The sequence below is a fragment of the Diplotaxodon limnothrissa genome, linkage group LG22 (genome assembly GCF_057381915.1).
Source record: "Diplotaxodon limnothrissa isolate DT_005_m linkage group LG22, D_limnothrissa_male_GT1.1, whole genome shotgun sequence".
Taxonomy (NCBI): Eukaryota; Metazoa; Chordata; class Actinopteri; order Cichliformes; family Cichlidae; genus Diplotaxodon; species Diplotaxodon limnothrissa.
This window is the reverse complement of record NC_140616.1, coordinates 4,958,758-4,973,767: the sequence shown is the minus strand read 5'-3', so window position 1 is coordinate 4,973,767 and position 15,010 is coordinate 4,958,758. Positions and strand designations below refer to the sequence as shown.

The 15,010-nt window shown below is 42.3% G+C and overlaps 1 protein-coding gene across 1 annotated transcript in view; it reads left to right on the top strand.

Annotated features, from left to right (window-relative positions):
• LOC146609243 (major histocompatibility complex class I-related protein 1-like) overlaps positions 1-15,010 on the top strand; it is a 202,536-nt gene that overhangs the window by 22,851 nt on the left and 164,675 nt on the right. The gene's annotated exons all lie outside the window — the stretch shown is intronic.

The window sequence follows — 15,010 nt, the reverse complement described above, 5'->3', positions numbered from 1 at the left end:
TTATGACTATATTGCTTTCATGACCATTGCAGGACAAAATCATAACAGATACAAATTGTATTAAACTCCTAGCACTGCGTTGGCATCGGGTTTAGGTTAATAGTTATTATATTATTCGTTTATATTTTGGAACAGATGTAATGACTCATATTGGTGTTTGTTAAAATGAGAAGTAGTAGAGTATGTGATGATTGACCGTGAAGCAGAGCAACCTTTGCAGGAACCAGAGTCGTAAGAGAGGCAGCAGCAGCACATGGCAAGATTTGTACACATACAGGTTTGTACAAGCCACTTTTGGCTGCTCGCTTGTCACAAGGATTCACAACAGTGGATAGCGCCACACCACTACTGGATGCAATGCTAATGCTGTATGCTGGTCACATACAGTCCATGCACATGTGGCAGTACAGTTAAGGAAACTTAATGATTTTATAGCGTTGCTGCCTGTGGAAATTTTACCCCCAGGATATCTAAGGGTTTACTATTATTAAGAGAAGGACGCATAGGTTTGAACAGAATGAATGACTGCAGCACACCCACTATTGGCCTAAATGCTGCCCTATAAAAACAGTATTACATATGCTTAAAACAACAAAACAAAAGAAAGAAAAGAGAAAGAGTGGACTAGGATATGACTTACCAGTAATGCAGGGCCAATAAAAGGGATACCACACAGTCTCACTTTCAAGGTGCCGTATTATAGATCACACTGCTATTGGTCCACCCTCAGTTCTATCAAGAAACAGAAGAGAATTAATACCGATAATATGTCATTTTCAACCTGCCAAAAAGTGATTGTGACCTATATCTTGTTAATGAAATACTATTTCTGCTTCAAACTTGGTGGATGTCATTCAGAAGGGTCCTATGTAACATAGTATATCTCAAACAGTCCCTTAGAACTGCTGAATAACCATTAAGGGAACGATAAAACTGATAATATGCAATTTCCAACCTGCCAAAAAGTGATTGCCGCCTATATCTTGTCACTGAAAAAATGTTTCTGCTTCAAAATTTTTGGATATCTTCCAGAAGGGTTACATGTGACATATTATATCCCAAACACTCTCCAAGAACTGCTGAATAACTTTTAAAAGAACATTAATACCGATAATATGCCATTTTCAGCCTGCCGAAAAAGTGATTGTGGCCTATATCTTGTCACTGAAACAATATTTCTGCTTCAAACTTGGTGGATGTCATTCAGAAGGGTCCTATGTGACATATTATATCTCAAACAGTCCCTTAGAACTGCTGAATAACCATTAAGGGAACGATAAAACTGATAATATGCAATTTCCAACCTGCCAAAAAGTGATTGCCGCCTATATCTTGTCACTGAAACAATATTTCTGCTTCAAAATTGTTGGATATTCTCCAGAAGGGTTACATGTGACATATTATATCTCAAACGCTCTCCAAGAACTGCTGAATAACTTTTAAAAGAACATTAATACCATGGTGATACTGGCACAATAGGTCTGTATTGTTTTAACTGCTATTCGACAGTCTTATAACAAATATGAACAACGAGAGTAGACATACTAAACCTGTAGGAATTAATTATTCCATCGTGATGCGTGTAGTCATTCGTGACTGCGCTACACACTGAAAGCAACCTTCTGATAAGCGTCATAATTCGGTTACAAGAAACGTTAAAGCTCCATAAATGCATACCTTTGCCTAATAACAAAGGCATAAATGTGTTTGGGTTTTTTCCCCCCACGTTATATCAGTTGCACGGAAGTAGCTGGCAACGCGAGTAATCCGGGCGCTGCAGCTTTAAGCAGCTGCGCGCGCTCCCGCGGACGGCAATCACTTTCTGGCAGACAATCACTTTCGGGCACAACACCGGAATAGACATGTTAAAATCTGTGCATCCACCCAAGGCGGAGCCAAAGATGACGTCAGCTAAAGAAACACTTTTTTAGAACCAGTTAGAACCAGTGTTCAGTCGGTAGGAGAACAAAAATCGAGCTTCAGCCCTCAGATACGCGGCAATCACCAAATCACAGTACGCGGCTTCGGGCAAGACAGTAACAGAGAAACGGTGTTAGGTTAATAGCGGATCTTCAAAGACAAAAGGCCCCGATGTACTGGAGGCCACAGAGTCATGCAAATGTAACCAAAGCTGGCAGGCAATTAGCCACAGTATATTTTCCCTGATACACATGAAAATATGATAATACAGGGGTGAACTAAAATACATACAGTGCATTAATCCAGCAGAAAACGGAGTACAGCTGCCCCTGAGATGAACACCCGGTGCCTTAATTGCTCCACGTTTCGTACTTATTAAACAGACAATGCAGCGAACACACTGCGTTACACACCCAAGTTTACCGCAATGTAAGCCGGCACTTCCGCGAAAATCTCTTCTTATACTCGGGCGCCGAGTTTAAGAAACCGCCCCTGGTAATACAACTCCCACCTCCATACACTCAGTAGTGATGTGCGGATCGATCCTGAAATATCGATTCCTCCGATACCAATCATTTATGTTCTAGAATCGATTCTCACATTAAAATATCGATATTTTAGTAATTTAGAGTAAATTTGTAGTTTATCATTAACAGGAACACAGTGGAAAGAAACTATAACATTCGGATTGCCTACATTCAAAGGAACTACTTCCTCTTCCGCCTTTCATAGTCATGTGCGAAATACGGCTGTATAAATGTCTCGCAGCCCCTTGGCGTGCGCACTCACAACAATGGCTGAGCGTAATTGTGCGGATGTATTTTACCTCCACAAACAGCTGAGCCGTGGTTTGCAATAAATGTGGCAAAAAAAGTGAGGTGTTGTGGCCATACTTGCCAACCTTGAGACCTCAGAATTAGGGAGACATTCAAAAGGGCTGTTTGGGCGGATAAATATATTTTACAGGGTTTATTTATCGGATAAAATACGTTAAATGTCACCGTTATTATTGGCCGGCCCGGAAACAGCGGGGGTGTCCAAATTCAGAGGCTGCTTCCACCTGAGGACCGGCCTTCGCGGTCTAAAGAAAGCCGGGTAGTACGTCACGAGCTCCCTCGGTGGAGTGAAACTCTGCCGTCTGCTCCTTGCTGTCTAAAATATAACCGGACACTGACGTAAACTCTTCTGTTTAATCAGTTTTCTGTTTGACGTTTATTCAGCTGTGTGAAAACCCCGGAGGAACCCTCCCGAGGGAATAATAAAGTTTAATTTAATTTAATCTAATCTAATAACTTTAATCTCAGCCAAACCGATTTACTCACGAACAAATAAAACACTGAAAAAGCCAAACAAGAACATTTTTAAGTTATCAAAGTGACTTGTACATCATGTTTAACCCGAGTGGTGAGAGACCGCGGGGGTTTGAAGACGATGTGTCGGTCGGCTCAGATATTTGAAGTTTACACAGCTACATTCTCACCTGAAAATATGTTAAAAGTTTTTTTGCGACCCAGAAAGAGAAATAAGAGTGATATTAAAACTAAGTCGCTGCCGTCATTGTTGGAAACTGGAATTGGCTGGGCCGCGCTATGAATTCTGCGATATGGTTTTTCAACTTTGTTGTCCGGGTGGAAAATCTGGAGAAAGGTGGGATTCTCCCGGAAAAATCGGGAGGGTTGGCATGTATGGTTGTGGCAACATCACTAACCTTGTCAAACACCTCAGAGTAAATCATATCACAAAATATGACGAGCGTATGTTGAGGCGAACTGAAGAGGAGGACAGGGACAGGTGCTGCTAGGGTGAGAGTCTCTCACGGAGTCCTTTAGTCCTCCAGGCAGGCAAGGTGTTCAAATAGCACACAACTTTAGTTTTTTTATTTCTATATGATGAACTCTGCATTATTAAGTGATAAGAAGAAGGTATTCTGATGTCCTGTAATCATTATGACGCTATAATTTGAGATACAATAAATAAAATCCGTTTTGTACAAAGTATCGGTATCGGATCAGTATCGTCGATACCACCCTGAATATTACTTGGTATCGGATCGGAAAGGAAATCAGTGGTATCGCACATCACTAACACTCAGCATTCTTCGTCTTCTTCCTCCATTTTAACGGCAGCTTGCGTCCATATTTTTCATTACTGCCATCCCATGGATTTTACTTATATCACCTCTAACTCTTTAAATCCGCTTAAATAATCCTGTATTTCTCAGAAATCGAAGAACCAATTCATTTCCCTTCCTGAAATAGAATAGAATAGAATAGAATTCAACTTTATTGTCATTGCACATGCACAGGTACAGGTACACGGCAGAGGCGGAGCCAGACATTTGAAACACCCGGGGCTTAGCCCTGAAGGGTAGTATGCATGTGGATTTTTTTTTTCTTTTTTTTTTTTTGGGGGGGGGGGGGGGGGGGGGGGGGGTGTAGAAATGACTGAAAGATTAATTGGCTCTGTTTTGAGTTTTGTTCAAAAAAGAATGACTTCATATAGGGAAAAAAAGATATCACATATACAGGACACCTTAAACTAGTTTTTTAATTAAGCAGCAAGGCAGAACAAGGTCAGGGCTGCATCAAGACACGAGGACTAAACCCCAATTCAACCAGACCCAGAACTGATCCGGAATTAAAACAGGACTACAAGAGTTCAAAATCAGGACTGAGGACTTAACCAAGACAGAATCAGAATCAGAACTAGATGATAGTAGCACTAAAAATCATCATATACCTGCACTACACTTATTTTTTAATTCTACCAAAGTACACTATGTAGATTCAGAAAAGTTTATATAATTGTTTAGCCTTGTTGTGCAAACAAGCCTGCATAACTTAATAAATATAGAATTTGAAAAATAACAAACCTAAAAAGAAACACTAGGTACGAGATACATGAGTACCTATGATACGGTGATACTTTTGGTAAACAACCATTTGACTAACATGTGTGTCTCACCTGCTCTTGTTCATCTCTGTTCTGTCCTGTCTCCTCTCTCTCCCTCTCTGTTCCTCTCTCTCCCTCTTTGTGCTGACAATCATCAAATATACAGTTGAAACCAGATATTTACAAACTCTTCAGATAAAAACACAAACACTTTTATAATTGTAACATCAAATCAGACTAAATGTTTATTTTTTTAGATTGATAAATATAAAAAACATATTTGTTAACTTTAAGAGTAAAGAGAGAAACTATCTGTATTTCTTAATTGCAAATGGCACCAAATTGTATTCAAACTGAGCCACACTTATGGAGCTCCACAGTTCTCTTCCTGGTGTTTTGGTTGATATCTCTTAATTTTCCCATGTCACAGAAACAGGCTCTGTGTTTTGCCTTATATGCATCCACAGCTGTGCCACCAGTTTACTCACATGGACTCTACTAACCTATCAGAAGCTTCTTCAGCTCAGAATGGAATCATCTGGTTTTCTTATTAATTAACAAACTTAGTGTATATGTACTCCTAAATTTGATCAAAGTGATAAAAAATAGAAGCTCTGTCTCTCTTTATTCTGACATTTAACTAATTCAAAAGATATTTCAATATTTATCTAAAACAAAAGTTTACTCTAAATTGATGTTGTACAGAAAAAATGTTTTATGTTTTCTCCCTAAAGTGTATGTAAATATCTGGTTACAAATGTGAATATCCTGCTGTGTATTGAAATCCCTCTTGTTTTGCATAGAAATATACTGAACAACATACAAAGCATAATATATAAAATAACATTTACCTGAGTTTTTTCTTTGAAAGAAGCCTCTAATGTCCATTCTTATATTTCAGTACATAACTGAAACCGATTTAGTCGGGGAGGGTAAGAACTGAAAATATGAAATAAACACACGTAAGATAAGACTCTATTTAAAAAAAAAAAGCATTTGTTCGGCTTTTCATTTCGCCATTTGTTGATTCACTTGAAGAGCAAGTAACGTAATATTGGTCAAGTGATCAGTTTCATATCAATCTTTCGTGATTCACCGTCATTTGTACGGTATGAATGGTTTGCTTTGGTACCTGGTCAAACTTAAGCTCTCCTTAGTATGGCTGGCTCCGTTACTCCAACAGCGCACTCACAGGCACAAGAGCACCTGGCTGCAGCCCCGCCCCCTCGCTCAGTTGCTTAGTGCCTGAGCTCGGATCATACCAATATCAGGGGGGATTCACGCACAGTCGTAAATTCCCACTGTGTGCATTATGTGCTTCGAATATTGTGTGTACTTTTTGTTTTATACAGTTTTCAGCCAGGCATCTAACTATGAAAAAATTACACTCCAAAAGACCCCGGGCTTCTGACAAAACAACCCGGGCTTAAGCCCAGTAAGCCACCCCCACGCTCCGCCCCTGGTACACGGTATGAAGTATGTTGTGAATATTCTATAACTATAAGTATGTACAGGCTGTAGTGAGTACAAGCTATGTACAGGCTATGAACAGGATATAAATATGAAAAACTATACAGAATATGAAATAAATAACTTTACAGAATCTGAGATATACAGCTATACAGAAATGGGAACTATGCAAGTTGTAAACAGTTGTAGGATTAAAGATTATCGAATGTACAGAATGATTATTTCCTAACCATAAAATCCTAACCACTCAACCACCTTTTCAAACCTGAAGTCCCCAGTATTTCCCATTTCTACCCTCATCATTCTCCTATAGTTACCATACCTCCTGCAGTTAATGAATACATGCTCAACTATTTCCATAACACCACACCAATTACATAACCTCATCAGATGTTTCCCTATCCTTAAAAGAGTGCCATTCAGGTAACAATTCCCTGTTCTTATTCTACTTATAACAGTGTCAAACTGACAAACATGTCAGCCTCAGCCGCATACCTGCTACGAACGACTCTTAATTAGTGTCTCTAAATACATTGCAATACCGCATGCATAAAAATAAATACTGCACAGTCGATTATTTCTCACCACCAAATGAATTTATTAATATATTTTAGTAATGACAGAATTTTAATAACAAACTTTACTACTTAATAATAGCAGTGTATCAAAAGATTTATTAGAATTCACCGTTTTGTCGAGAGCATAAAGGCCAGATATGAACTTTCATTAAACAGAACTTTATTTAATGTGAAGGATGTTCTTGAGCAGAGGCACACAGCTCTTCAATGTTTGGCCCAATTTGGGAAATGCTGAGTCCTAAATCGTTTTCCACACAAAGTCTTGCTCTGTATTTTGTTCTCATGTTTGTTAAAGCAGAAAATCTCCTTTCGCATAAGTATATGGTGGCGAAAGGCATCAGAGTCTTGACAGCGCGCTTAGCCAACACAGGCTGTTCAGTGCGCAGTCCTTTCCAGAAATCCGCTAGGGTCTTTCGAGCGTGTTCAACTTTTAGAGATCCATCTGTTGCGATCTCAATTAGGCTCTCCTGGTCAGATGGTGATGACGAAGTAGGCAGGGGGGTGAACGGGTGACGTATCCAATCATTTGAGCTGTCCGTCTCTGGGAAGTATCGGCGTACTCTCAGAAAAATTATAGTTCTTAAATGCACTTAAAAAAAGGGACTGGCCAGCTCTTGGATTTATGTAAGCATCTTGCATGTATTTAACACAATTGCCTCATGTTTTAAAGTTAAATGTAACTATATAGTGTAAAAACTACATGATATGCAGAAAGGGTATATTAAATTGTTCATATCATGTTCAGGTGAAGTAAGTCAATAATATAGCAACGTTAAATCTCGAGAAACCACGCGTGATTTAATCTTGCGGGCTTTGGATCGTGGTTTTAAAAAGGCATCCATCTCAGTCAAGTCGAGCAGCCAACTCTACGTTTTTTGGTATGTCTTGATTTTTTGAATTAATATTTACCACATTTCAGCCAAATGTAGTTAAACGTCTAGAGTGTCGCCATGTAACATGCTAAAAAAGAGCTGTTAGCTTATTTGCTGTTTTATCTGTTGTCAAAGAATTGGCGCTTTTTCATTTGAATTTGTCTTTGGCACAAGAGCCGTAATATCACATGAAACCTAATTACGAGGCGCTCATAACATAATTTGGTTTTCTGTGTGAATAGATTTGTCAACTGACTCTTCAGTTACATTGTGTATTTACTGCACCGTGGTGTAGCACACCGCAGACCACGGCCTCTCTGTGTGAGAATCTAAACGTATTCTACGCTAGATTCGACACAGCGAACACCATGAGACCGGACAGTGTGCGCACCACGGATGACGTCAGTGCGCACACTGTGTCTGAGGAGGATGTGCGGAAGTGCTTCAGGAAGGTGAACGCACGCAAAGCTACAGGTCCGGACGGGATTCCCGGCCGCGTCCTCAAGTCATGCGCGGCTCAGCTGGCTGGAGTGTTCACGCACATCTTCAACCTTTCCCTCTCTCTGTCTGTAGTCCCAGCCTGCTTCAAAATGGCCACCATCGTCCCTGTACCCAAATCCTCCACCATCTCCTCATTGAACGACTGGCGACCTGTAGCCCTGACCCCCATCGTGAGCAAATGCTTCGAGAAGCTGGTCAGGGACTTCATCTGCTCTGCACTACCCGACTCACTGGACCCTCTACAGTTCGCATACCGCCACAACAGGTCCACTGATGATGCCATAGCCCTGACACTACACACTGCCCTGTCACACCTGGAGAAGAGAGACACGTATGTGAGAATGCTGTTTGTAGATTACAGCTCAGCATTCAATACCATCGTTCCCTCGAAGCTGGACAGGAAACTGCAGGATCTAGGACTGAGCAGCTCCCTCTGCAGCTGGATCCTTAGCTTCCTGTCTGACAGACGCCAAGTGGTCAGACTGGGCAGCATCACCTCATCCCCCATCACACTGAACACTGGTGCTCCACAGGGGTGTGTACTGAGCCCTCTCCTGTATTCACTCTACACCTACGACTGCACGGCCACTAACAACTCCAACATCATTGTGAAGTTTGCGGACGACACTACAGTGGTGGGTCTTATCTTTTTTTTTTTTTTTTTTTTTTTTTTTGCCTGTCCCGTTTGGCTCTTTTGCCATCAGAATTGTTGTCTAAAGGCAAAGAAAGATGCCCAACGGATTTACTTTACCAAACTGACCATCCCAGCCTTGCCGTAATGGTCCATTTGATTCACCTTTTATTGTTTATTTTATTTTCACTTACTGAATACGGGACAGACTTGACTGGGGGAAAGAAGGGGAGAAAGAAAGAGGGAAAGAGAAACAGCTGAGAAGAGGGACGGGGAAGAAGGGCAAAAGACAAAAACCAACAGAACGGGCAGAGAAAAAAAAATGCATATATCAATCACCTGGATCACCTGCTGAGAAAGAAAAAAGAAAGCAAGCAGAAGAGAACAAGAGTAATAGAATAAACAACATCACAATGATATATGGGAATATGACAGTAAATACTAAATGTTAAACATTATTGTGCAGCACATAAGATCAACAGAACACAGTGTGCTTTGAGGTAGGAGCCAAAAAGGGTGTAGTTTGTGGGTGTGATCACCCGTGTGTACACCTGTGAGCATGGACGCGCTTGTTTTTTGTTTTTTAAAAGGTTCCTTCATGTAATAATCTGCTAGAGGGTGTGGGGGGGCCACAGCCCCGTCCTCCAGGGCGTGAAGCAGGTGTGGAGGAGATCAAAACTCCAGACATCCAGAGGCCCCCAGAACACAAGAGACCAAGGAAGACCAACAGAGGGGCAGCTGCGCCACTGTCCCGGAAAGAGCTGAGGAGAGTCCCAGATGAGGGTTCACTCAGCAGCCGCGGAGCAGAAGCCAGGGGGGGTTGCAGTGACGCGCCCGTGAGCTCCGCCGGCAGCCAGCTGTGCCTGAGTGACCGAGCCCCAGGCCGAGAGGCCGGGGGCACCCCACCTCCGAAGTGGCCCGAGCGAGCCCCAGGCTCCAGGCCCCGATAAGCGGCCACCAAGGAGTGAGCCGGTGTGTACCTGGACGCCCATCCCCGGACACAAAGAACCACCAACGCACCGATGTCTGAGGGGGTCCGCCACTGGCAGGGGAAGTGGTGGTAGGGGGAGATAGGCCTCCAAACCTTGGAGGGCCTGAGATGTCCCCAGAGAGGTGGCGCCTGACACCCAACCTGACATATAGACACAGACATACAGGCACACACAGATACAAACATCCATTCCCACCCTCATGCTCTCATATGCACTTACTCCACACTCAACCAACGTGGAGACAGACATAAAGAGACGTACACACGATCACACTCCCCAAGCGTACTCTACAAACCGGGTCTAGGTGCCCCCACCCCTGGAGGGGGGAACTGCACCCAGACCCAGGTGGTGTTTCCCTTTTCCCTGCGGTGGGGGGAGGCAGACCGCCCCGACTCCGCAGCAGCAGGAAGGCTCCACACTCCAGACCGCAGTCGGACGGCCAACTCCTCCTCCTAGTCCTAGCCCCCCTGCTCCAGCAGGTCGCAGAGAATGGGGGTGAGAGAAGACTCCAAACCTCCCTCCACCCGCTCATTGTAATGTTGATGCATGTGTGTTCTAAGGTGCATTTAAAACCCAGGAGGGCTTGGAGCTACCTGCCAGAGAGCAGCAGGTAAGCGCATGGTCCCTCCTGCTAGCCCTCAATGTCTACGTGTATTTAAAATTGAGAGGTGGGCAACGATGCCAGGGGTGGGGTGTACACCCTGATGGTACTTTGGACTCCGTGTATCGTGCCCACCCCCAAGATCCTATATGTATGTGTAATGAGAGTGTGAGTAATGTGAATGTCTAAGTTGTGGGATAAAATTGAGGCAGAGGCAGCCAGAAGGGGACAGAGGGGGGGGGGGGGGGGGTAGCCTCCTCTGCACCCTGGTGACATACCCCTACTCCAAGGCCCTGCATGTGTGGGTGGTTGTGGTGGAGCGGGAAGAGGGAGGCAGTGGGTGGTGGGTCTTATCACCAACGGTGATGAGACGGCCTACAGGGAGGAGGTCAGCGCCCTGACCCACTGGTGTCAAGACAACCATCTCACCCTCAACGTCGCAAAGACAAAGGAGTTGATAGTGGACTTCCGGAGGTGCAGAGAAGTACACACCCCCATCACCATCAACAGCGCTGCTGTGGAGAGAGTGAGCAGCTTCCGGTTCCTTGGTGTACATCTGGCTGAGGATCTTACGTGGTCAGTACACACAAACAAAACAGTGAAGAAGGCGCAGCAGCACCTCTTCTTTCTCAGTGTCATGATCCTGGGTCTTTTGACCCAGCGTTTTAAGTTTGAGTTTATTTTGTTCATTAGGTTATCTAAGTTCATTTGGTTATTAGACTCCTTGTGTTTTCTTCCCCTGTATTTAAGTTTCCCCTCAACCTTCGTGTTTCATGCTGCGTGTCATTTGTTATCAAGTTTGTATTATTATGCCTAAGTGTTTCTAGTTATTATTTTCCCCTCGTGTTTCCAACCATGTTAAATCTCCCCTGCTCTTCATGCGTTTCATGTCTGTGTCTTACGTTGTCAAGTTCGGGTTGTCATGTCTATGTCTCATTATGTTTCCTGTTTTATTGTGAAGAGGTCTGGTGTTCTGTGTTCATCATGTTCAGTTTTACTCTCCCACTGTGACGTCATTATGTTCATGTGTGCCAGCTGTTTCCTCATGTGTCTCCACTTCCCCTAATCACCTCCTGTGTATTTAAGTCCTCTGTTTTCAGTGTGTGATTGTCAGGTCGTCTGTTGTTCACGCCATGTTCTCCATGCCATGTTTCTAGGTTTCATGTCCAGGTTTTTCCATGTTGTTTGTTTAGTTCTCCCAGTTTAGGTTAATGTTAGTTTTATTTCTGTTTGCCTTGCCCTTTATTTGTACCTTTTCTGCCAGCCTCATTAAACGGCTCGCTTTTTGTTGATACTCAAGTCTTGATCCAAGTTCCTTGGTGTCTGCATTTTGGGTCCACTCTTCACAATACATACAGTCTGCTCTCGCCAGACTGTGACACTCAGGAGACTGAAAAGATTCGGCATGAGCCCTCGCATCCTCAGGACCTTCTATCACTGTGCCATTGAGAGCATCCTCACTGGATGCATCACCACCTGGTATGGCAACAGCACCGCCTACAACTGCAAAGCTCTCCAGCGAGTAGTGCGGTGTTCTGAACGGATAATTGGAGGTGAGCTTCCCTCCCTCCAAGACATCTATAGGAAGCGGTGCCTGAGGAAAGCGGGGAGGATCATCAAGGACTCCAGTCACCCCAGCCATAAACTGTTCAGACTACTTCCCTCAGGAAGGAGGTTCTGCAGCATCCGGTCCCGTACCAGCAGACTGAGAGACAGCTTTTTCCATCAGGCCATCAGACTGCTGAACACTTCATAGACACCTCAGCTTCACTACTGGAACTTCAACATTATGCACTCCACACTGTATATAAATGCCACTTGTTTTGCACATATTCAACTCTGTATATTTTTAAATATTTTATTTATTGACTCTATTTAATTTGTTAAATATGTGTACACACACACACACACACACACACACACACACGTAGAAAAACATTTAGTATACACATCCAGAAATTTTTTATTTTTTTGCATATACTATTATATATTGTACATATATATTTATTAGTTTCAGATTTAGCCATTCGTATATTTTGCCTGTTTATGTTATTGTATTTTGCACAACTCTGTTGCTTGTGAAGCTCGCACACAAGAATTTCACTCGCATGTGCTGTACCAATGTACCTGCACATGTGATGTGACAATAAAAGTGATTTGATTTGATTTGATTTAGTGAGATTTTGGACATTGAACAGCTTTAGCTAATATCATCAGCAGCATTATGCTAGCTTACATCCCTACCCCTCCTGCCCTCACCTGCTGTCCTTTTGTTTTTGTTTCTTTTTAGGGTTTTTTGCTGCAGATTGAGAGACGACCTCTATTCTGCATTTCACCAGGAGTCAGCTGATGGATTGTGTGTTCAAGGTGTTATGGTGAGAAAGTATATTCTATTTTCACTTAAGGTTTCTGTAACTTAATTATAATAGGTTTTTTATAATTATTAGGTGCATGCATACTCAAACAGACCACCCTATTAATACAACTGAGAAATCCAAAATCTGCCATAGGTTTAACTTATACCTGTATGTATTGTCAGAAAGGTGATTACTGGGCTCACATTAATGCACACTTGAACTAAAATTAGGTTGTAACTTGTGGGTTGTTGGGTTGCAAATCAGAAACAAACATCTTTGGATTTTTTTTAATCCCATAAGATCTGGAAACACAGGTTTTATTCAACAAAACATTACTGATTAACCAAGCACAGTCCCTACTGTCATTTCAAAATAATTTTATGTCGTTTCAGATAAAATGCAGCATCCCAGTGCATCCCAACCATGCCTTTACAGTCAAGGTTTCTGACGGAGCTGAGTTTCTCTCTGACAGTCTGCTGAAAGTGTTTGCAAAGTGATCGGGGGAACAGGGAACAAAGCTAAAGGATGTAGCTGCCATGATGACAGGAAGAACTTTAAAATTATTTAACTACAAAGTGTATATGTATTGCATTAGGTCAGTAAAAGATTTTTATGCTGCATCCATTGAAACAGTCAACTATTACCTGTGAGTACTGATTACACTGAAAGGATGCCATCATTTTCGTCATGCATTTACTGGCCCACTGAGAAAAATTTATCTTTTTTTTAAAATATATGTTCTGGAAACTATATATCCATAAAGTTGATGTCAAACAGGAACTTTTGATATTGCTTTGTAAATGCTGGTGTTGCATGTTGACTGGTTTAAAAAGTCAAGAGTTTTTGTCTGGGATCATTTTCTTCTGTGCTACTGAAAATTTTGAGTTCACAAATCTCTGTTTTCTTTGTTATAATACTTAAGGATGACATTAATGCTCAAAGGGAGTCTCATCAAAGTGCTCCGCATCTGTGTGAAAGACAATTGCAACATCTTGGTGCAGGAGTTCATGGTGAGTGTTTTATGAGTAGATTGTGGCTTTGCAACATTTAAAAATGCATTTAGTTATCCACTTGATCCTCATTGGACTGGTTAGGACCAGTAGTCCTCTTTAATAATTTGGCTACATGATTCCAGTACTGAGATTAAAACACAAGGTTAATTTTGTCACACAAGGGTCCAAACACTCCACTTTTTCTCCATAACCCCCTATTATGAAAGTGGTAAAACCATCCATTTTGACGACTCTGCCACAAAGTGAAAAACATATTGTGGGGAACTCCAGGCCTCAGGGGCCGGTGTCCTGCATGTTTTAGCTGTATCCTGAATCGAACACAGCTGATTTAAATGGCTAAATTACCTCGTCAACATGTCTTGAAGTTCACATGAGGCCAGGGGCCCGTTCTTCGTACCTCGCTAAGTAAGTTAGCTGGATTTGATTGTTGACGATTTCGCGTGATCTTGGATTGTTCGGTTCCCCGAAGCTCATCCGGGACTTGCTGCCATAGCAACAGAGCCGTAAGCGTAAACCTGCTCGGGAGCAGGTTTACTTTATGTAAACAGGATTAGATCGCGGCCACGCAGGTATGTCCGCTTCATGTATACGAAAGCAACAGCGATATTCCACCACTGTTTCACCATAAATAAATATTATCAATGTAACTAAAGATAATGCAGCACTTGATCCATTTATTGATTTCACACAGATACATACAGGTCATTTCCTAAAAAAGGGAAATGTACTATTAACATTCTATTACATGTATGTGATTATTACAGATGTAATTCATATTTCAGAGTAGTAATTGCAAATTACTTCGTGTAATCAAGATGGGAGACCACGGCTATAAAAGCGAAGGTGGATTTGGGAAGTCTGTCGCAGCCATGTCCTGTCCGTATACGCGAGCAACCCATTGCGGAAGGTGCAAGATTGATAAGGAGAGTTTTCAGAATTCAGCGTATATTGCGGGATAGACAGGATCCTTTAGCTCAGCGCGACAGTGTGCTCATAGAGAGATATCGATATTCCCGTGAGGGTATTATTTACTTAACCAACTTGTTGACGAGGGGGTGCAGGACCACCACCTGTCTTTTTGTGCTCTGCCCTTTTCTTGGTTGCTGTTATAAACAAACAGATTATTTCAGGGTCTCTTTGCAAGAGACGAAAAGCAATATAAGTGATAAATATTACCATTCTG